Genomic DNA, 24,124 nt, shown 5'->3' on the forward strand with positions numbered 1-24,124 from the left:
TATCAAAAAAATCCATAGTATGTAATAGGTGTAGTGTATGTAATTTATATTCATTTATTAAAAATTTATGGACTATGTTGCACTAAGAGTATGAAAGATACTTAGGAAAAGGTATTGAATTAGACTATATTAAAATATGAAAGAGACTGAAGATGTTTCTTATAGAAAGTACATTCCCACTAGAGGCAAGGGATAGATATTCACTTTTTTCTTTTCCATTCCCAGTTTTAGTCTCTTTCAATTCTATTATTCTTTATTTCTATTATTTGGTTTAGAATTCTTCAAGGCAGGTGTCCCTTTTGTCCACACATTCTTATTTTTGGGGGGAAGGGTATGTGGGATTGAACTCAGGGGCACTGGACCACTGAACCACATTCCCAACCCTATTTTGTATTTTTATTTAGAAACAGGGTCTCACTGAATTGCTTAGTGCCTCACTTTTACTGAGGCTGGCTTCGAACTCTCGATCCTCCTGCCTCAGCCTCCCAAACCACTGGGATAATAGGCATGTGCCACGGTACCCAACGATGTCCACACATTCTTTATGATTTTCCTACATAATGTTCCATACCTATTAAAATACCCTTTATCCATAATTTATCTGAAGAAGTTTAAATAAATGCCAGGAAGACACTGATATTTGATTTTTTCCTCCTGAGAGTCAATGCTATAATAAAATGAGGTCTGGTTGTTAATTTTTGGTGGGATAGGAATTTTTTTAAAAAAAGAAGCTATGTGCTTCTTTTGTAGTTCTTTTAGAATTGGTTGGATTGCTTCCCTCATCATTTCTTTTAGCTATTACTTAGCACCTCCTGTAGGCCAAACACTACTTCAAGTGCATTTTATTTAGAGTACTGCTTGTATATTTATATATAATGTAATTATATGCTCAAAATAATGCTTACATATATTATATATGCACACATGTATACATGTACACATGCATATTTAGAATAGAGCTTGACCCATGGGAGGTGGTGAATAAAGGTAAAGGAAACAATGAGGAAAGTAATCCAGTTACTTCTAAAAGTACTATAAAAGTGATAACACCTTCTTTTTTCAAGTTCTAATCTTAGCTAACATTAATATCTGGTATTCATTTCATTATATCATTGACTTTATGTTATATATACACTCATTTCCCACTTAACCCTAAAACAATTGGACACATTGAGGCCAAGGGAGACTAAAGGCCTTATCCTTGCCCAAGGTCATGCCAGTGGTCAGTCCAGAAATTGAATTTAAACCCTGGCCAAGTTTTCAACTGGTTCCAAGTTTTCAATTGCTATGCTATCTTCCTAAGCTAACTAATAATCTTGGAACTATTTAATGGCAGACCTTAATATGCCATGGAATAGACACATATTTTTGTTTGAATTTTTTCTACCAGGATGCCAATTAAATTTGCTGAAGTTTATAACCAGATGGAGGGAGGAGAATGCATATCTTTGCAGGCACCAAGTGATATTTCCATTACATACAGTCAAACTATTACTTTTCAACTTTATCAAATTCAGCTATTTATTCTGATTCTCTTTTGACAAATATAGGTGGTGGAAAGCATGGTATTTCTAGAACTGAAATCAAGTGAAAGAATAAGTTATACTATCATTGTTTAAGATAGATACTGCAGTTCCTGGTTATTTAAGTGCTAAGTGTCTTGTTTATGTGAAATTGCTATCCTTTAGCAGTTGTTTGCCCCAAGGATTTTGAAAGTACTAAAGATTTTATATTCATAGAGTATGTTGCATTTGTAGTTAAATGTTCTATGAACATCAAAAGGAAATTTATAGCAATGAAGTACCTTGTACTTATGTTTTGTCCTTATTGCTTTACAAACACTATTACATCATGTTTCAAGTGATTGAAGAGTTTGAATGATCAGAGACTTTTTTGATACAAAATGGTTATGCATTTCTTTTCTTTATTTTCTTTTGTGGTGCTGGGGATTGAATCCAGAGGCTCACACATGCTAAGCAAGTGCTCTAACCACTGAATGACAGCCCCAGTCCTGAGAGTTTTCTTAACACCATGTTTGGCATATTTTCTCCTTTATCCTATATATCTGAAGACTGATTAGGAAATGAAAAGATTTCTTTTATTCTGACTGCTGATAAGGTTTGTCCTAGATCTCAACCTGTGATAAACCTGGTATTAAATCAGACCCGGACCCGAGTTCACTATTTTGCCAATCTACCAACTTGCTCAATGAAACATCTTGAGTTGCATTTTGAACTTAATATTGTATAAGGAAAGGATTCCATTAAGCAAGAAATTGTAATTACGTACTATTCAAGTGTGAGATCAAATAAATACCTTTGCCATTCCCAAAGATATCAATTAAAACAGAAGATAAAGTCGACATCAATAATTTCTTTAGTCCTGTAGATAAGGGCTCACAAAAAGAAAGTTAGGATACCACATGTGCTAATTTAAAAATTCCAAGTTGTTCTTGCTTTGACTATTAACCAGAGGCTATGTGAGAAGCAGTGCCTAAATGAGTCAAATGCTCAGATGAAACAGGAAACCTGGTGAGAAGCTATCCATTTTCATTGAAAGGAACAGTATCTTCTAAAGATTTTAAAATACATCTTAAAAGATGCTATGAATCTGTAGCTACTGGGAAGAAAAAGAAAGCTAGTAATTTTCAAGATCTGAGTTCTTTTATCCTTGACTGTATTATAATTAACCTAATTGCTAGTTAGAATTTTCTATTTCTACTGGAGATGATAGAATCAATGGAAGGGTTTTGTTTCATTTTGTTTGTTTTTTGCATTTTTTTTTTTTTGCAAATCTGCAAATGCGATTTTTTAAAAAATGTGTTTTATTTTGATTAAATAAAAAATTAGTGAAATGAATCAATTTTCTGCCTAACCAGGTCCTAAATATCTAAAAATAGCTCCTTATTTTGATAATCTAAACATACTCCAAATAAAGATAGAATAAATATTCCTGTTATCTGTTTTTCATACCTTCTTAGCTCTATAAGTCTGAGTTGTAGTGCCATTGCTATCTTTCCAAAATTCTTGACCTCTCAAACTGACTACGTATATAGACCATAAGATTTTGGAGAAAATATTTTCTCTGTTATCAAGGGACTTGTGAGGCTCAGAGCTTCTTTTACTAACTAGAGAATAATCCAGATTTATTTTAGTCCATGTATTTCCTAAGATATCACCTTTTGCCTCTATTCAAACTAACATATTTCCTCCAAAATCTTTTTACATGATAAAACTCATAAGTTGTCTGTCTGCATCATTTTAATCAAATATTTTATTAAATTAGACTTTTAGTATTATTCCAGACCCCACTGAGGGTCTCACTGATGTATTTATTATATTCATTTACTACGTATATACTAAGCACATTTTGCTCTATTGCATGTGGTAAACATGTCCGGACTTTACCTCAGGAGACTGGCATGTTGGCAAATGCTCATGCTGTTCAGAACTTGTCCTGCAACTCCTTTTGATCTATTTGTATCTTACCAACTTTCTTTCAGATATCTTAAGTCATCAATTTGTGGTGAGATTTTAATGAGTGACAGTGTCTTTCTGTGTTAAACTTGCATAAATAATAAATGCCAGAGTTACAAATTCGAATGTCCCTAAGGCCTGACTGATCTAGTAAAACTGTGAGACATCTGGTATGAGATAAAGTGGTGTGTATGGGTGGTGGGGGGAGCTGTGTTGAACCCTGAAAAGAGACACTGTATTCGATTTAACACAAAAATACCACTAATGCTAAGTAGGATATAACTTCAGCACACATTTTGCCCACGGGTTACTAGATAGAGACTCCTGTTTTGTGCCAATTTTTTATTCATTTTTCTGGTTGCAAGTTTGTTCAACACAAATATAGGGCCCTCCAAGATTAATGAGGAGGCTAACCACATCTATGACTAAATCCTCTTCTGAACTAGAATTTCCCTTGCTGACCCAGCCCTAGTGCCTGCTTTCTTGTCAGCACCAGAGGGCACAGCACTCTGCAGGTGTCTCTGTTGCCCCTCTTGCAAGGCTTGCAGATTGTTCACTCTCCAGACCTTTGAGTGACAGCTTTGGTGCTAGGGGACAAGTGGAGATAATCGTGGAGATACTGGATGCCTTGTTTATAAAGTGCCTGTAGAAATGTCTCCAGGAAAACTGCTTCTTATATAGTCCCAAGTTTTAAGAGACTGTGTGGCCATTATGGCACAAAGGTTGAGCATATTCTTTTCTGCCAGTTCTGGGTGCTGTAGCATTTAGGCATCCTTCTTGGCTTCCTTAAAAAGGAATTCATAATGGCAATTTGGTTCTTCTTGGACATTCCCATTGTGGTGGCTGCAGCCTCATAAGGAAGGGACATGCCTATTTTATGCTTTTAAAACAGGGCTCCTGAACCTGGAAATGGACACGTGACAAAAATGTTGGAAGAACAGTGTGGGGAATGGATTTGGGGCAGGTGCCACTTTGGAAGGTCCCTATCACACCACATAAACTTATCCATTCTCTAAAGGGTTAGTCCTCCCTGTTTTGATATGACCATTAAAATTCAGGGAAGACAAGAATCCCCACATTGTAATCATATCTCATAAGAACCACCAGAATCCTTTTACCACTCAGCACTTATTCCACCCAAACATTTAAGGCTCAAGTGGGCAGAAAAACATTTTCATAATAACACTTACTGAAGTGTTAATGAAATGCTTGTTATTGCGGTCAGGTTGGCCGTTACCAGCATGGGTGCAGAGAGACCTCAAGCTCATGCTGTATTTGTTGACTGACTTGCTTGCTTTGGGTTATCATCAGGAATGGTGCGCAGATGGGTTCTTAATGAATATGCATTGTGCAAATCTTAAATGAATACAAATATTATTAAGATGTCAGTATTTATAAAGCTGTTAGGCAGTTTATATATAGGTACAGTGAAACAAGCCTACTTGTTTGCCCTGATCAATCTTTACTTGAATTCCATAGGTCAGTGGTTCTCAAACCTGTCTGCACATTGGTATCACCTGGTAGCTTCAAAGAGTACTGACACCTGTGTCCCACTCTCAGAGACAGGATTGGGAACTCCCACTTCCAGAAAATTGGTCATAGGAATATTTTGACATACTTTTGTCAAACCATCAGGCATTATGAAATCATAACCATAAGGTATTAAGGCTGAAGGGGAACCAAGAGGAGGAATTTTTTGGTGCTGTGAGACTGTACAACATGCCTGGGAGAAGCAGGCATGAAGGAAAGATGGATGAGAAGAGGGATGACTTCCCCTTAGGCAGCATCCTAAAGGCTGAAACATGGCTACAAAGCCATTCGAATGTTCAATTAATGTTACCTAGTCATCAGTGTGCAGTTTAGAACTTGGTTTGGGCTTCTTACAGAACAATTTTGTAGACTCTTGTGATATAGCAAATTTCCTTAGAAGTATACCAGATTTGATGAAAAGATGGCAAGGATCACTATGCCTAGGTTTTGGATCAAATTATTCAAGAATTTTTCGTCTATGTAGCTATCAGGACAAGTACCTCTATCTCCAACTCTTTTAGCTCATAATACTGAGAACAGCCGTTTCAAAATTTTGCCTATTATAATACAGTGTCATCTACACAAAATTCTTCCAATCTACCCTCCCACCAGCAAATGACCTGCTCTTCCAGTTCTCCATGTGCTTTAATTTGATTTTTTACCTCTCATTAAATGATAGTAAGTATTATTGCCTTTGCCCAGGGGGTGGGCTTACTTTTAGTAATTATTACTTAGAGAATATGGCTGTGAACTGCTGTGAGATAACAGATAAAGCATGTAGAATTACGACTGTTAATACTGTTAGTGTTACTTAATTTAAAAAATTATAGTGTTTCATAAATGAGAACATCTTAAAATATAGTTCACGATTTGCATTTTCTGAATGAAGACATTTTACTAATTTTAACCTCTTTATTTTCACTGTACTGTCATTGTGTAGCTCAGCCAAATATGAACTGATACCAAGATTGTATAATCACTATTTCACAGAGCAAGCTTTTTTCCCTCCTCTTCAAATGAGGTCAGCTTTAAATAGGTCACTCTAAATTATAAATATACCTGATGCTAGTGTTATGTCATTTGCCAGAATTTTCTCTGCTTTAGGAATTAAGATATGAATTACATGAATTATGTATAGTGATGAAAATGCACAATGAATAGTTTATATTCTCTAAGGAATACTTTTATCTCAGGTATACTTTTCAAAAGATGAGAAGAGTCTTGAGTGGCCAAATAGTAGTGACAAAAAGAGGTGTTGAAAATGTAAAATCTTGCAACATAGTCTTGGCACGATGTGGATAACTTGAATTTTTAACTGCTGTAAAAAAATTTGTCTTTTAATTTTCCCTCCTGATGGGTTTTGAATTCTAAATAAAGTCTACACTTGAAGCAAAATTAAGACACTCTTTTAAATATTTTCAATACATACACTTTTTAGCCCTGCTTCTTTTAGTAGAGTCCAAGTAGAAGATTTTATTAAGATACTAATTTTGTATTCTCTAAAATTAATAATATGCAGAAAAACGTAAAGGGAAGGGAATTGGTGTCAGATATGCCATACAGGAAACAAACTTGAGAAGCAGATGAGTGAAGATGCTACTTTCCTAGTCAATGACAATTAATCAGGAGACTCTCATCTGATTTTTCTGTTGCTTAATGTTTCCACAACACTTCATTGACTTGTCTATAAAAGTAAAGTTTGGAGTCAATTAAGGGGTGACAACAAAGGAATTCAAAGCAAACCCAGGGGAATCATAAAGGTAAGGTAAGTGTAGATTTTAATTCAGAAGTTTTGAGAAAACAGCTGTGCAAGAACAACAACTTTTGATGCGAAGTGGATCTTGACAGAAGCTCAGATCCCTGATATTTCAGTGCTGTTCATTTGTCAACATAAAGGCGAGATAGAGTCTTATGGGATTAAGCAAACTCCAGGGCTAAAAATATAGTTTGACATTTCTTGAATGCACTTGACAAGGCTCCACATAAAATTATATTAGTATTCTTTCCAGCTAAGAGAAAAAAATTTAAGGGAGGCTGAGTTCTTTTATTTAAATTCAAATTTAATCTTTGGTTGCCATGGCATCTAAAAAATTAATCATATATTGTTGGACTTTAAATGTTGGGTATACTGATGTTTTATTATGGATGGAAAATAATCAAGTTTAGAAATATTATTGCAAAAATTAAATTGCATCTGGGAACTTAAAAAAAAGAGTAGCCAGCCTTGAAAGGCAATTACATGGGTTCTACACAATAGGAATTCAACACAAAAGGCAAGTGATTATTGACCGTGTTGTCAATAGCCGTTGGTGCCTGCCCTGCTCTTTGGCATCCTTGCTGTGGTACAGCTGGCTGACAGATTGTAACTAATGTGCAAGTGGAGAAGAAAGGTGGTGAGGAGGAACAGGGGTTGCATGGTGCAAGATGCCAACAGCCACGAGATTGGGGTGCTGCCTGTGAGATGGCCAGTACTGGCAGGGGAAAGGATCTGCAGGAATATTCTGTGATAATTAGACTGATTGGGGTGGTGGGGTGGGCAAAGGACCAATGTTTAATGGGAAGTGCATTGGAAGGAATTGCATAGCCTCTCAAATAATATTTCAGCAATGGCAGCCATGGGTGACAATTGATAATGCCCAAATAGTGTAGCCGTGGCAAAAGGAAAGATGGTACTTGTAGTAGAGATTCAAAATGTTAACTCCTTCTCTTTAGAGATAACATCATTTAACTGCCTTAAAATCCCTGCCTTCTTCACTTTTCCTTTCCTTTGAAAAATGTTACTTACCAGCTTCCTGGACTCTAGCTCTCATCCTGTTTAGCTGAAGAAAAAATGGACTGAAGTGTCCAATAGCATTATTTACTTTTCAAAGATCCTTAAAAACAAAAACAAAAACAAAAAAACTGCAGATGGTTTAGTTTTCTAAAACAAATATAAAGGTGTGAATGGTTAATCAGGCTGAAATAGTTGCAGAGCTGTGCTTTTGAAAGCCTACCAAATGCCAGCCTTCCTTTTGATGTTAGTGTTTTTTTTTTTTTTCCCCAAACAGTGGGTCCATAATTTCTAATGAAGGCTTTGCCCATTCATGCTTGAAATTCATGAGTAGAATGTGTAGCCAGATAATTACAAGATTTGATGTCAAACTGTGAGGCATATCATTCCTGCATGCCTATGAATTAGCACCAATACCCTAAAACATAAGTATATTTACTATTCTACCCAAATATATCATTAAAAGTCAAAATCTGAACACAATTATTGTTAGTTACTTTGGGGCTTTGTTGAAAATATTGACACAATGAACTTAATTGAGATGGTTCTTGAGGATACTAAAAAGTAACTTCAAAAAGAATCCAAACCACCAGATGCCTGGTGAGAAACAAAATGCTGGTGTGGAAATGACAGAGAAGGCACAGAAACAAATGTGGGCAATTTGGGATAATGCTCTTCTCCACCCAGGTTCCTAGTTTCAAACCAGAGAGTGGATGGAAGCACAAAATCTGTGGCCAAAGGCTGAGAGAGAAGTGGCAGATTGTAAATTAGCAGGATCCTGTTACTAACCTGGAAAGCAACATGACATTTCCTGAAGGTGTTCCAAGGATAAAAATAAATAATGAGATGTCCAAGCCACTCCCTAGAGTAAGGTTCCTGCATTCGTAAGCAGCATTAACTCTTTTAGGTCACCAAGTCATTTAGATGGTACTTTATTGAGCATCTAAATTTCTTTGTTCATATCTTTAAAAAATTACACACAAACACAGAAATACACATATTTATGTAATTCACATGTAGAAAGTTAATATCCAGGTTACTTCACTTTTCCCTTCCCATTTAAAAAATGTATTTAATGCCAGAGTGGATGTGAAGAAAAAGGAACACTTTTACACTGTTAGTGGGATTATAAACTAGTACAACCACTATGGAAATCAGTAGGCTCTTCAAAAGACTAGGCAGGGAAAAACCACATGATCCAGCTTTATCACTCCTCAGTAATTGTCCTGAGGAGTTAAAGTCATCTTACTACAGTGACACATACATACCCATGTATCACACACATGCATACCCAATTCACAATAACCAAACTGTGAAACCAGCCTAGGTGCCCATCAACAGATGAATGGATAAAAAAAATCTGGCAATGTAGTTTTATTCAGTCATAAAGAAAATGAAATTATGTCATTTGCAGGAAATAGATCTAACCAGAGACCATTGAATTAAGTGAAATAAGTCAAATCCAGAAAGTCAAGGGACATGGATTTTTCTCTCATATGTGAAAGCTAGGAAGGAAAAAGGAAAAGAAAGATGGGGGTGGATCTCATAAAATCAAAGAGATCAGTAGATGAAAGAGACCAAGGGGTGAAGGGAGGGAAGGGAGGGGGGAAGTGCTGGGGTGTGATATTGGCCAAATTATATTGTTATAGTGTGTATTGTGTGCATGTATGAATATGCAATGACAAATCCAATCAGCATGTGCAACTATAATGCACCAGTATAAAATGTGGGGGGAAAGACAAAGTAAATTGCCAAATAAAATTTACTTTAAAAAAATGATAAAAGGAAATGAATAGTTAAAATGGAGAATAATCCATCAGTGAAGTTTATCTTAAGAAAGTGCTACTTAATATATTAAAGATTTTGTCTATACATAATTTTTCATGAATCCAACTATTGAATGATGTTTGATTTCATTACATTGTATAATAAATTACCCTACCAGTACCTCCATTTACACTGGCAATTTGAATTGAATTATTGTAGTTGCCATAGTAACAATAATAACACAAATGTATTAAGCCTCATGTGTGAGAACTTCTTCTAAATATTTTAAATCTATTGATTTATGTAGACCCAATGCTATTAGGGTTTTTAAAAAATTATTCCCATTTTACAGTTAAGAGAATGGAGATGCAGTGTGGCAAAGTTTACACAGTTATTAAAGGATGATAAGAGGTCTCATGAGCCTTGGGTTATTATGAATTTTGCATAACATTTCACACTAGATATTTTTTCACTCAATATTTAACATGAATGCAACTTAATTCCTGGAAATTTGTGATTATTATTGTGGTTTTAAATTAAATTATTTTTTCATTTTTAAAATTAGTTCATTATAGTTATACATAATATTGGGGTTCATTTTGACATAATTATACAAGCAAGGGATATAATTTGCTCTAGTAATTCCCATTTCCCTTTCCTCCTCCCTTCCTGTTTCCCTTCCTCTACTGATCTCCTCCTATTTATTTATAGCTTTTTAACATTGGTGCTTTATTGATATGAAAAAAGTGAAATTCACTGTGGTATATTCATATATGTATGTAGGATAATTTGGTCAATATAATTTCATTGTTCCTCCCTTTTCCCATCTATCCTCCCTCCCCTTCAATTCCCCATTGATCTCTTTTCTATTTTCAATGGATTCCTGATCCCTCTCCCCTTATTTTGGTCTAGCTTTCTTTCCTATACTCCAATAATGAATCTGCTGAGAAAGAAATCAGGAAAACAATCCCATTCATGATAAACTCAAAAAAGAAAAGGAAAACAAAAAAACCCTGGAAATTAATCTAACAAAGGAGATGAAGGACCTCTATAATTAAAACTATAGAACACTGAAGGAAGGAAAAAGTCTTCAAAAGATAGAAAGACCTCCCACATTCTTGGATAGACATAATTAATATTATCAAAATGTCCAAACTACCAAAAGCTTTATTTATATGAATTCACTGTAATCCCCATCAAAATACCAATGGCATTCCTCACAAAACTAGAAAAACCATCCTATTGTGTTTTGATGAAATGTTCTTGAAGATGGTTGCATATGTCCCTTTCTTAATAAACAATATGATTTGAAATAATCAGAACATATCTGCTATTTGAAACTGTTAAAGTTAATTTAAGGAATAGGAACAGGAGTATGCTGTGTTGAAGATCCAGAGAACATGGACATTCTAGAGAGTACAGAAAATGTACTGTATGTGGACAAAGAATATGTGATCCACCCTGGCCTTTGAATGTGCATTCACTTCTTCTATAAGAGAGACATAGAGTTTGTATACCTTCATACAAACTTGGCTGAGTGCTACTTCTTAGTCACAGTGTCCCAGTTTCCCTAATATTTCCCAATATTCTATATTTTCTTCAGGAGTGGTAGGTTCTCTCTGTTCTCAGGACATATTTTCTCTTTCTTCCTAGAATTGAATGTTGTTGGACAAAATAACTCATCTATGATCTTTTCTACTAGAACCACTCCCTTATCTATCACTCAAACTGTCTCTTACCTCTTCATGCTGTAACCTAATGCATATCCATTACCAGGAACCTTGGACTTCCCTGGTTAAGCAGTTTATCTTACCAATATATTATTGCTTTCACATGGAACTGTAATATCTTGTCCTTTTTTTTCTTTCTTCATTCCAGATGTGTCTATTTACTCTAGCATTGATATTGAATGAAAGAATACAGGAAACGTTATGGTAGTTCTCAGACTGCATGAATTCTGGTCATCCAATGACCCTTGCACTTGTTCTATTGAAAACAACTCTGATGTCTTGCCTTTATTTCATAAAGGTAGACTAAAGCACATTTAGCTGCATGACCTTCTAAGTAGATATTCCATGATGGTCTCTCTCAAAATTAATTATTGAATCAAAGATTTTTTTAAAAACCCAGATTTTCCATATGATTTTTGCAGCCTAGAACAATTCTCACTGATTCTGTCAGTATATATTGACTGGTTAGCTACATTGAACCCATTCACATACCTAATTTCCAAAACACCATCCAGGGACCAAAGATCCTACCTGTTCAGACTCAGACCTCTCTTCTTTCTCATTTACATGCCTTGTTCAGAAATTTTAAAGAAGGAATTCTCCATTTGAAGAAATGGGGTCCAAAAACTTTAGAGATAGCTTACTATAAAGTTTATTTCTTTCTGTGGATGAAAGAATTATTTAACAAATCTAAAATGTTTGCATTTAAACAGAAATTCAAGACCAACCACATTTAAGAAATAAGATTAAAATTTTCCTGTTGTGAGTGCATCATTTTAAGTTTGCTTACCAAGACTTTTCATACCTTCTTAATATCTTTTGTCTGCAAAATGATTTCATGACATAACATTTAGGGACATGGAAAGTTTAAAAATGCTCTCAAACTTTTTTTGTTTTTCCCAGAATGAGCTCTACATTCATCTAGAAATAGTATTGAATTTCTATCTTTAGCCAAGTCTGCATTTCTGAAATGATCTTTCACTGAAGGTACAAAAAGATAATAGAAACAGTCACTAAATAAATTCTTATCTTTGAATGCTTTGCCTTAGAGGCAATAGGTAAATGTGCAACACTTTTGAAAGTACTGTGATAAAGGGTTTTGATTGTCATCATTTTTATTTATGGGAGTATATAGCACTAGAATGTAAAAAAAGAAAAAGAAAACTGGCTTTGTTTTGCTTAAGCCAGATAGATGGTTGAAAGAGTTATTTCACTGGCTCCTCTCAGAGTAAAAAAGTGAGCATTACAAAAATATACTAATGCCAATAACATTGTTGGATTGCCATCAATTTGCAGGTGTTCAGAAATCTGATTTTTAAAATGTGAGATTCTAGGTAGCATTAATTTTTATATCTTTATATTTCAAGAAAAACATACCTTTAAATGACATGTAGAGTTATTGAATTTACTTATCTTAATATGCCAAGTCAACTGGATTTTCCTCAAATATTTTATTTTGCTTTTCCCCTCCCAGATGAGAGGGATCCCAAGATAATTGAACTGACTCTCAGTGATCCTGAGGGCTTGGGACAGGAGGTAGGTAGGATTGGACACAATATCTTCTCTATTCCCAGTGGTTCTGGAATGAATAGATAATACATTGGAGGAAGAGAGATTTGAGAGGTAGCACTCAGGAGTTGAAACATAAATCACAGTAGGGGAACCATACCACTGTAAGGAACTGGAAAAAATTCTGGTAAAAGATCACAGAATGGAAAAATGGGAAAAAGAATTTTGAAATAAAAATAATAGCCTTAAATATTCCTTAAGCTCTGAGGTATAGTAAGAGGAATTCTGAATTAGGGGGACTAACAGCCTTAGACTTGGTAGGTGTTGCAGTTGAAGCAAAAAGTGTGAACACAGCGAACCTGTGAGAGTTGTTTAAACATGATCCCAATGGAATAACTTAACCACATTCATGATTAGTAGTACTGATACCTTCAGCTGGTTAAAAAGCAAACGGCTCCCTCCAAAGTTAACCTTTCATAGAAATCAATTTTGTCAGGGATTATTACTAACAAAAAAATGAAGTTTCATGTTGTAGTTGGACCAAATGTGCCAAAGGCAACTTTAATTTCCTTAACACAAACATACTAGGAGAAAAACCCAGCTTAAAAATTGCAAATGCTTATGGTTTGGAAATCAGTTCAGTTTTTATAGAGTGAATTACACAAGACTAGTCTGTTTCTAAGTGGACAAATAAAATTTTCTAAAATAAACATGTTTTACTACTAAGTGGTCATGCTGCTACAAGCTTTGCAGTAGAGATTATATTTATTAGTCCTCTAGTGAGACTCTTATGTTCACACAAATATAAGCATTCTGCAAACTCTTCTGTATTGAGTGGTTCAGGGCAATTTCAGCACAGCATTTCAAGTTCTCCAATACTTCTCTCTGAATTTAGCCTTCCTACCCACATTTACAATGTATCTTAACAAATATGATCATAACTTAAATATACTAAAGTCTGTCCAAATTTAAAACCTATCATCTTTGGTTCCATACCTGTTTTATATCTAGCCCACTGAAGTTGCTTAATAAATATTTGTTGAATGAACAAATTGATTTTGCAATGATTCATCAAAATATGCTTTATTTGGTAAGGATTGCCACAGTCTCTTTTAGTCTTAAAACATCTATTTTTTTTTCACTTGAATTTTACGTAATTATAGAATCCATGCATGAGAATGGCTCCTAAAATGACACCACATCATTTACAACCACAAGAATGAGATCCTAATTAGAATAAGTTATACTGCATATATGTATAATATGTCAAAATACACTCTACTGTCAGGTATATCTAGAAAGCACAAATAAAAATAAAATTAAACAAAGAAAAATATGGCCCCTAGAATATATATATTTTCCCTGAAACTATATGCAATTAAATGTCTTCATTTTACTAGAACTTAAAGTGTTATGGACCATATTGAATAGTTTTACTATCAAATCCTGGAGCACAATGACACTGAATGTATTGGAGCCCTGTTGGGCATATAGAGTTGGCCTTTTAAAATGTGCCTCAGACACCAGTGCAATGCTTCTGGTGCCTAGTTTCACTCTTCTTTCCCCAAGTAGAATAAAGCTACTAGATACTGTATAGAGAACACAAGCTACAGAATCAGATGATGAGTTTCCAGTTTCAGCTCTGCAATTTCAATCCACAAGTAAGAAATTAGCTAGAATCGTTGTTCTTCATCTCTTCCCCAGAAGAGTTGATAAAATGATGTTCACAGGTACACAGTTCTCAGGTTTGCATCACCTAGTACTGGTCTAATGTGTAATGTAGTGCCTGCACAGTCAGACCTCCAAGTTATTTACCCTCTTGAGAGTTCCAAAGTCTCGTCTCTTAAGTGTCTATATTCAGTTAGGCCAGGTAGAAAAATCTTGGGTCTGCAAGATTGGTGATGGGCTTAAAGAACCCACTATCGTAATTATTTCACACAATCCCTCAAAAACATATTTTATTTATACAAGACAAAATGGACATATGGAAAATAAAAGAGAAAAAAATAATGGGAAATGAAAACAAAATAATTCACTCAAATTCCTCTACCTTGTGAAAACCATAGTTAACACTTGATTTCTTTTTCTCTTTTTGCATCTGTACATTATTTTTATTGTTTGTATATTATTATTATTTGTCCTTTTGTGTTGGACTCTTTTCACATTCTGGCCATTTCAAAGATGTCTTCTATGAATATCGTTGTATAATCATCTCTTCAATTAACTGCTGGCAGCTATTTTGGGTATGCCTGGAAATAGAATTGCTGGATCATATGATGAGTCTATGTTTAATTTTTTTTTTTGAGGAACCACCATATTATTTTCCACAGCTGATGCACAATTTTATATTCCCACCTGCAACACAAAGGATTTTGGTTTCTTCACATTTCTCACTAACAGTATATGCTCAATAAATGTCTTGAAATGAATGAATGAGTGAATGAATAATACATCTTTGTTGATTTGAGGTGTCTAAATGGTATCTTTAGTGTGCTGGTATTTGTTAACCTGTACTCTCATGTATATAGATCTCCATTAACTCTGACCTCCTTTATGGCAAGGACCAGAATTTAGTAATCTGCATTCCCTGTCATCTTGTATAGAGTTTAGCACTTAATAGTCATTAAGTCATTTGAACCTATTTGTGCTGAATGACTAAATCTTGCCTTACATATTAGGGGAAGGAAGAAAGTTCAAAGAACTTAGGATCCAAGGCAGAGAGTTTGCTTTGAGCTCTTAATTAAGCTCTTCTGTACTTAACCAAAAAGGAGTTATGTTTCCTTATGAAGATAATCCTGTATGGTGATTAAAATCTGGTTGAGTTCACTTGGCTATGGCCATTTTCTTCTCTGCATTGTAAGGTGTCTCCAAAACTATGGAATTTCTGCTGTTGATGGAGACCACGCTAAAATGTGGTCTCAAGAAAATGAAAATGCTGTCCTCAAAGACTTTTATAAAACAAGAAGGGATAGAGTAACAAGGTTAAGAATATAAAAAATATAAAAACCAGTGACTGGAGGTTGGTATGGTATAATGGAGAACTAAATATCTCAGGAAGGAAGGGGCTGAAGTTCTGCCAAACCACGTCCAGTGGTACACACCTGTAATCCCAGCAACTTGGGAGGCTGAGGCAGGAGGATCACAAATTGGAGTTCAATCTCAGAACCTCAGCAATGTAGTGAGACCCTCAGCAACTAAGTTAGACCTGTCTCAAAATGAAAAAATAAAAAGGGGTAAAGCATCCCTGGTTTCAGTCCTGAGTGTAAAAAAAAAAAAAAAAAAGAGTGGGGCAGGGGAGCCAGCCATGCAATCAAGTTATTCAGGTTGAGAAACAGCTGTTCCAGCTGCATTTCTCTGATTAACAAAAACTGAGCTACAAACCATGAAAAAATATGTGATATTTCCAGCTCAAAACCCAGTACCACTTTTTACTGGTTTCTTGTAGGAACATTCAGTTTATAATGCAGTACATTTCAAAAGAGAAATGTTGCTTTAGAACAGAATGATACACAACTGTTTTGAACTAAGTGGTCAAGTCTCTAAATCTGTAAACTTTGCTAGATGAAAATATATATATTTATGCTGGGCAAAATATTACTGAACATCTATCTTTCTTTTCTTCTTTACGCAGAAGATTTACTGTTATAGCTCATTTAAGGCTCAATACAAAATGAACAATCTCTTTGCAGTCTCACCACCTAAATCTTATAAACAGTCTACTCTTTCCACAATCACCAGCCTGAACTATAATGGAAATATTTATTTATTTATAGCTTATTTGTGTTCTACATTTGCCTGTGGCTGTGCTTCTGCAGGTACAGTGAAGCAGATTGTTCGCAAATTTAATTAATAATCATGTGCTGGGTATACTCAGCCTGAAACCCTTCATATTTCTTCTTTTTCTTAGATCTTGCCTCACCCGATTCACCATGCCTCAGGAAAGTTATTAATAATTCAATCTTCCGAGTTTATGAAAGGGGGACTGTTGGGGGTACAAATTGATTAAATTTACAGTTACAAATCATTCATTTAATTAACATTTCTCAGTTTGAGAGGGAAAGGTAATGATCGTCTTATTAATTTCAATGATCTCTGGGTTGTTCTGTATAACACGGTTATGACTGGTCTAGCAGAGGCTTGCCTAGTAATGGAGGGTCCCTACCTCCTGGGACAAACCACTCTAGACGTTTTAGGTCTGACTATTTGATAGTTTGTCCTCATGGTAAGGTCAAATCACTTTTTTTTTTTAGCTTACATTCTTTGATTATTGTTCCAACTGCTGAGGCCATCTCAAAACTTCCTCTTTCATATGACACACTATTATATACTTAAAGATGCACAATATAATGCATCTAGGTGTTTTCCTTCCTGAAAAAGCATCTGCAACTCTTTTCTCAGTTGACTTACCTTCAAGATATTGATATCCCTGCCATTTACCAATATTTCTCTCCAACCCAGAGTGGTTCCACAACATACTCCATTACTCCAGTTATGTCCTAACCACCATAGAAGAAAACCTAAGCTGTCGCTTCTCATGTTCTAGGTATTCTGTTAATTTAGTCCAAGATTACATTTGTTTGTGACTATCACATCAATTTACTGACCCATGTTGAATCTATGGATGTCTTCTTACCTAACTTTTGTCACTGATGAAACATGCTTTCCCTATTCTGTACCTGTCCAATTTCTTTATTGGTTATTGTAATAGAAACTTACATTTAACTTTATTTAACTTGTAAGATCCAAGTCATTCCTGCATTCTTTTAATAAATGCTTTGATCTTTCTCTCTCATCTAGTCTACTTCTCTCTGCTAGCTCCCTGTCACCTGCAGGTTTGATACATAGAACTGTACATCTTCACGCAATTCATGGATTGATATATTAAACCTCAACCATCCCTCTAGGTGGGCATGATTTCATTAATCAAACTCTTTGGAAAAGGTCCAATTTCAAACCTGTAAATATCACATTGTAGTTAATAGCATGGGTTGAAAACTCAGAGATCCTAGACATCATTCCCAAATCTGTTGTGTAACAGATACACTGTTTTAATCACCCAGGGTAAATTATGCAGTTCTTTTATGTTTTCTACCTTTAAAAGGAAATAATATATCTTGTTTGCAGAGTCTGGGAAACACTTAAATGGGGTGTTGCATATAAATTGCTCAGCATAATGCTGGCACATAGTAAATAGTCCATTAATACTGGTGACTTTTATCATTGCATCCACTTGCTGAAATTTAGGGCAACTGAAGGACATTACACCCTGCTTGTACTGTTTGGTAGTCCTATTATGAATAGGTTCCTTTTATGTATAGGCAAACAAACAACACTTTTAATCAAATTATTGAGTTAGGATAGTTTTCTAGATCTAGGAGTTACTCTAAGTACATATCTTCAGTTGATTTTTTGTTTGTTTTGGGTAATGACATACTTCTCTGAACATTACTGTTAACCACTTATAACCACCAGTTGTTTGTTGTTTATCACATATCTATAATAATTGTATGTATACATGGGAATAAATGAATAATCATGCAGGATTTAGAAAATTTAGATATATATAAAAATCAAAGAAGTCATCAAAAATCCTCAGTTAGAGGATACATTGAGTTATATTGATATAATTCTACTTTTTTTCTATGTATATGGAAGAATTACAACTAATGACTGTATATTTTGTAAGGACATAAAAGTGTCATTGTTTATTTGAACATTCCCTATTATTGAATGAAAGTCAATACGATTGTTGTAAATGCCAGCATGTGGCTGGGTATAATCTTAGTAAGCTCACTGATCTCCTAATTTACATATTTATTTACTTTGTGTAAGAGTTGTGGGTATTTACAGTTTTAGGTGACACAATTCTGGACATGACTGATTATAAAGTACACAAGTAATTATACAATACTTTACTAAAGGCATGTGATCCACATGTTTTGGCCTAGTCCCTGTACTATTATCGCTATATTGTTTTCATATATATGTTTCCTGGACAGTCTTAGAGGGTTATGCATTGTGGTCTTTGGAAGAACTTATTTTAGAGAACTAGAATTAGTCCTTGTATCTATAGAACATGCTGATTGGTTTTGTGAAAGTGAAAGTAGAAATAAGATCCAAGTCCCCCTAGACAAGAAATACGATCACAGAGGATTAACATGCAACTGAATAGTTTGCTGAGAGAAAGGGTGGGAAAGCGGCAGGGCACACCTTTGTCCTGGGTTTTGGCACATAAGGAAGTGAGGGAGTTGACAGTAAATAACCCCTTTCCCACATATTCATCCACTGGCTGCTTCCTTCACACTTAGTGAGATTGTCCCAGGCTCAAGACCTAAAAGATATATCCCTGTAATAGACTGAATTCTAAAAATGGTATCCAAGATTCCCATTCCTTAGCTTTTCAAACATCAATGTAGATGCTTCTGGAGGGACTTTGTACATAGAATTAAGGAGAATATCATGCTGAGTGAAATAAGCCAATCCCCAAAAACCAAAGGTTAAATATTTTCCCTGGTAAGTGGATAATTATATATAATGGGGTCCGGGGGTGGAGAGTGAGAGAAGAATGGAGGAACTTTAAATTATGTAGAGGGAAATGAGAGGGGGAAGTTGGGGTATGAAAGATGTTGGAATGAGGCAGACATTATTACCCTATGTACATGTTTGATTACATGAATGGTGTGAATTTATATCGTGTACAACCATAGAAACAAAAAGTTGCACTCTATTTGTGTACAATGAATCAAAATGCAGTTTGTAAAAATAAAAAAAAAATTAAAAAAAAAAAAGTTTTCTAACCAGTGACCTTGAAATAGAAACATTGGTCTGGATTTTCTGGTTGGGCCCAGTGAGATCACATGAACCTTAAAAGCATCTGACAAAAGTGGAAGAGTTAGGAAGATGCAACTGTGCAGATGAGACAGAAGGGGAGCTCACACAGGTTCAAAGCATGAAAAGGCCCTCCTAGCCTTCCACTGCCTGATTCAAAGAGGGAGGAAGGAAGGTGTCCTCTTGGACCTGAGAGTAGCTCCAGCTTTCATTCCACAAGGAAATGGGGACCTCAGTATTACAAATGCAGGGAACTGAATTCTCTAAGACACAGGTTGAGCTAGAAAGCAGATCCTTTTCCTAGAGCCCCATGAAAGGAATAGAGTGCTGCCTATACCTTGTTTTCACCTTTGTGAAACTTTGAACAGAAAACCACACTGTGCCTCATTTTTCTGACTATACAACTGCCTGCTAGTAAATGGGTGTTGTTTTAAGCCCCTGAATCTGTGGCGATTTTTTACAGGTACAGTAGAAAACCAATACAATTCCCATGGTTTTAAGAATAACTTCCTATGCCAAAAGCTCAATACCTTTGCCTTCAGCCCTCTTTTTTCCTTTTCCTTTTTCTTTGTTCCTTGAAATAACCCTTTCCCATCATTTGAAATGACTGTATTACCATTTTCAGGAAGCTTCCCTTGATATGAGTCAGTGTGATTTCCATGCCATTGCTCCATACTGCCATAGTAATCCATACATACCTCTGTGTTTTAATTTATCCACTGCCAATCATGGATTTACTTGTCCCTATTCTTCTTCAACCTAAAATGACTATTGATACGTGTTGTATCTTGTCTGACTTTTGAATCTTCAGTAACTATTATACCTACCACTGGGAGGCATGCAAATCATCATTGCTAAAACTGTAATTGAAGGAGCAATAACTTCTTGACCAAGTTCGATGAGCTGGACCAAAATATTCAATCACAAATATTGGGCAATTATTTTTTTTTTGCAAATTTGTAGAAAACATAGCAATGAAAACTTCTCAGTTTTAAGCTTTATCTTATAAATTATATTTCAGACTTTTGCCACCTGCTATTCTTCTAGGAAAACAAGTTCATAAAAGCAGAAGAAAAGAGAAAATTAATAATAATAGCAACACAAAACAAAACCTTTAGCAAAAAATAATGGTGCTGAAAAAGACCTTTATTTCATGAACTTATGTTTATAGTGTGAATTTTTATTGTGTAAATACAATTTCATCATCTTTTAGTAATTGGGTAAATTATTCTTAGTTTATATGATACAAATACCCTAGTATTTGACTATGTTCTATAAATAGCACTGATTTCCTGGTATTCTAGTTTCTAAATTAGGTAGGTGGTCCCTGCTCTATAAAAATCAGGGATTTGGGGTCATTTAATGGTTGGTCCACTTCTGTTAGCATAATACCTAGCAAACATAATATGATTGAGAAATAGGGGTCTATATGGTTCTCCTGTCCATCCTACCTAATGAAAAATCACACACAGACATATAATTTTATAAAATTAAAAAGTAGGAACATTATATAAATATGTATATAAATATGTATACACATACTTGTATGTTTATATACATATATGTATTCATATGATCCTATTTTTTTGTGGAGGTACTGAGGATTAAACTCATGGGCACTCAACCACTGAGCCATATCTACAGCCCTATTTTGTATTTTATTTAGAAACAGTGTCTCACTGAACTGCTTAGTGCCTCGCTTTTGCTAAGGCTGGCTTTGAACTCTTGATCCTCCTGCCTCAGCCCCTAGAGCCACTTGAATTACAGGAGTGGGCTTCCATACCTGTCTATAATCCTGATTTTTAATGATGCTATTAGTTTGTGCCTTTCTTACCTACCACCCCTTCTAACACACAAAAACCTTTTCTAACAGGTCACTAGAATGTTCTGCAACAACTTGAGACAGAAAGTAATGCATACCCAATATTCCTTAGGACATTTCAGCAGGTGGAATGTAGAATGATCAGCAAATGAGTTGGCTAGAATCTCTGCCTCAAACTCCAGTTTTGTGGAAAGCACCATTAGGAGTTCTGATAATGAGGTGTGGTTAGGATTGTGACATCTGCTCTTACAGATATCATGAAAAGTGCTTCCAGTACCATCACTGACAGCTGAGTCAAGGAACCTCTGTTTTGCCTGCCTTCCCAGTGAACCTTACAACTCTGTGAAAATAATCAGAACATTTTTTCCTCCAGAGACCTGGGGTTGGCAAACCAAGAAAAGTCAGTCTAGTGAAAGTGGTATCCTTCATTCTACAACTTGTTTGTTTAATTGATAGCTAACTTTGCAAGTTCTCTCTGAGCTGTTAAATGCACATAGAAAAATGCAGAGAGGGAGCCATGCATGCGTGAACTGCTTACTGCCAAACATCTCCATATGTTATGTCACACTTAGCCTGTTTTCCTGTGGGATGGAGGAGGTGAAAATGAGAATAATTTACTATCACAATAGCCTATTTTTGTAGAAAGCATATGCTTCAAAATTCTGGTAATATTCAGAACTCTGGTTTCAAATCATTTCGAGTTGCCGCACTAGATATCCAATAAGGCTAATTTTACTGTGACTAATAGGCTTAGTATTCCTCACTTTATAACATTCCTGTGGAAGAAAATTAAGAGGAAACAAAGTTATGAATTCATAAATAAAAGAGTTAGAAAATAATGGCACTAGAAAAGCAAAATGAGTTTCTTTTCCAGTCTATCGTTACTATGTGCCTGTGTTCTTGGTGCTTTGGAAGCACATTAAAATTTCAACTCACGAGAATACTCCTTGGTACTGGCTCCCTGCTAGACTGAAGAAGCTAGCTTTAGGCAGACCTTACTTACTCCTCGGGAGTGATTTGAACAGTGGGAGAACCCAGGAGTACATATAAAATAATCCTATAGTAAGCCAGTGGAAATTTTATATTTGGGTAGCCTTATTTAATTTTTAAGGAAAATAAGTTTTGTTCTACATATTTGTTTTTCACACAGATGGGCTCTCACTAGGGCAGCATCTTAAAGTTATTTAATGTATGTGCTTTTTAATTATATCCAGACTTTTATATTTGCATATTTGTTTTCCCATATCAGTATACTCCAGATGGACAAATGTAATTGGGAAAAAATCAAGGTCATCATGATCTTTAATATTTTCATCTGTTCCTTTGATCCATATGATTATCGAAGCAAAATTCTCATTTTCCTATTTAAAAAGTATATTATTTTGTATTATACACTAGAAGAGTAGAACTGACCATGAGTTGTTTGTTCCTCATATATGCCCTTTAGAACTCATGTTGTTAACTAGACATGGGGGTACATGCCTGTAATCCCAGTGACTTGGAAGGCTGAGGCAGAAGGGTTACAAGTTCAAGGCCAGACTCAGCAACTTAGTGAGGTTGGTCTCAAAATTAAAAAAAAAAAAAAAAATTAATAAAAGGACTGGGGGTGTCACTTAGTGGTAAAGTACCCCTGGGTTCAATCTCTAGTACTAAACAAACAGACTCCTGTTGTTATCCTGATATTTATTTATAAATGTAATAATTTATCAAATATTTGAATATCCCTGGAATGGACATATATATTTTAAAGCTTTATATTCAGTTAATGTTTTTTGAATTAATACTATGTGTCAAAGAAAGTGTGGAGGAATTCAGATGGATTAAGATGGATTAACCTGGAGGAACTCAGGTTAATGATGGAGACAAGAATGCTGCCTTTGTGCTGGGTCTTGAGTCATGAGTAGAACCATATCAAACAAAAAAAGTGGACACTTTTCTGTCAATGCACTGTATCCTACTGTTTGAGGATCAATTATCTGTTGAAATAACCCCATTTTATGAACAGCATTTGTTTTTTTAAGAGAGCTGCTTCCACATAGGCAGATATTGTACACAAATGCCAAGCCAAGAGACCCTCTGGAACATCCTAACTGACTCATGGCACTCTCACCAGTGATTCACTTACTATTGATCTGTCTAACCACTACCTCTAAGGAAGAATCGATATGGCTCGCTTTCTCTTTCACGAAGCAGTTGATGAAATTAAATACTTTTTTCAGGTGAGGCTGAGAATGGATTAAGAAAATTCAATCTGGTATGGGGGGAGGACAAGATATACATAGAGCTTTTAGAACATATGTGCAGGAGGAACTATAAAATACTGTAAAATAGTTGGGACATTATAGAGAGGCAGGAAGGCATAAATGCAGCCCTTACAGATCACATTAAATTAGCTGGCCCATGTGAGCTATTTACATGAGCTATCAGAATTTGTTTGTTCCTGATTTGAACTCCTTTTAGTTCTGTAGCTCTGTATTCTCTTTCATTGATTTTGGTCATCATGCAATTGAACAGAGAAGAATCAACTTTGATTTTGCTTTTCTGCTTACCTTTTATACAAATACAGATTCATTTTTTCCTGTTTGTTTTTCCAGTACTCACTTTAGTCTTGGTACATCTTGTTTCTTAACTATTTTAAGGCCTCATTATTGGTAAAGAGGCAGAATTGGAGAGTATAGGTGGATGATCATGG

At 35.2% G+C, this 24,124-nt stretch overlaps 1 protein-coding gene and 1 pseudogene across 4 annotated transcripts in view; one reads left to right on the top strand and one right to left on the bottom strand.

Moving 5' to 3' along the window:
• Tmem117 (transmembrane protein 117) overlaps positions 1–24,124 on the top strand; it is a 476,419-nt gene that overhangs the window by 273,004 nt on the left and 179,291 nt on the right. The gene's annotated exons all lie outside the window — the stretch shown is intronic.
• Positions 3,886–4,311, bottom strand: LOC124982165 (40S ribosomal protein S10-like; annotated as a pseudogene).

Source organism: Sciurus carolinensis, chromosome 4, assembly GCF_902686445.1.
Source record: "Sciurus carolinensis chromosome 4, mSciCar1.2, whole genome shotgun sequence".
In the NCBI taxonomy this organism is placed as follows: Eukaryota; Metazoa; Chordata; class Mammalia; order Rodentia; family Sciuridae; genus Sciurus; species Sciurus carolinensis.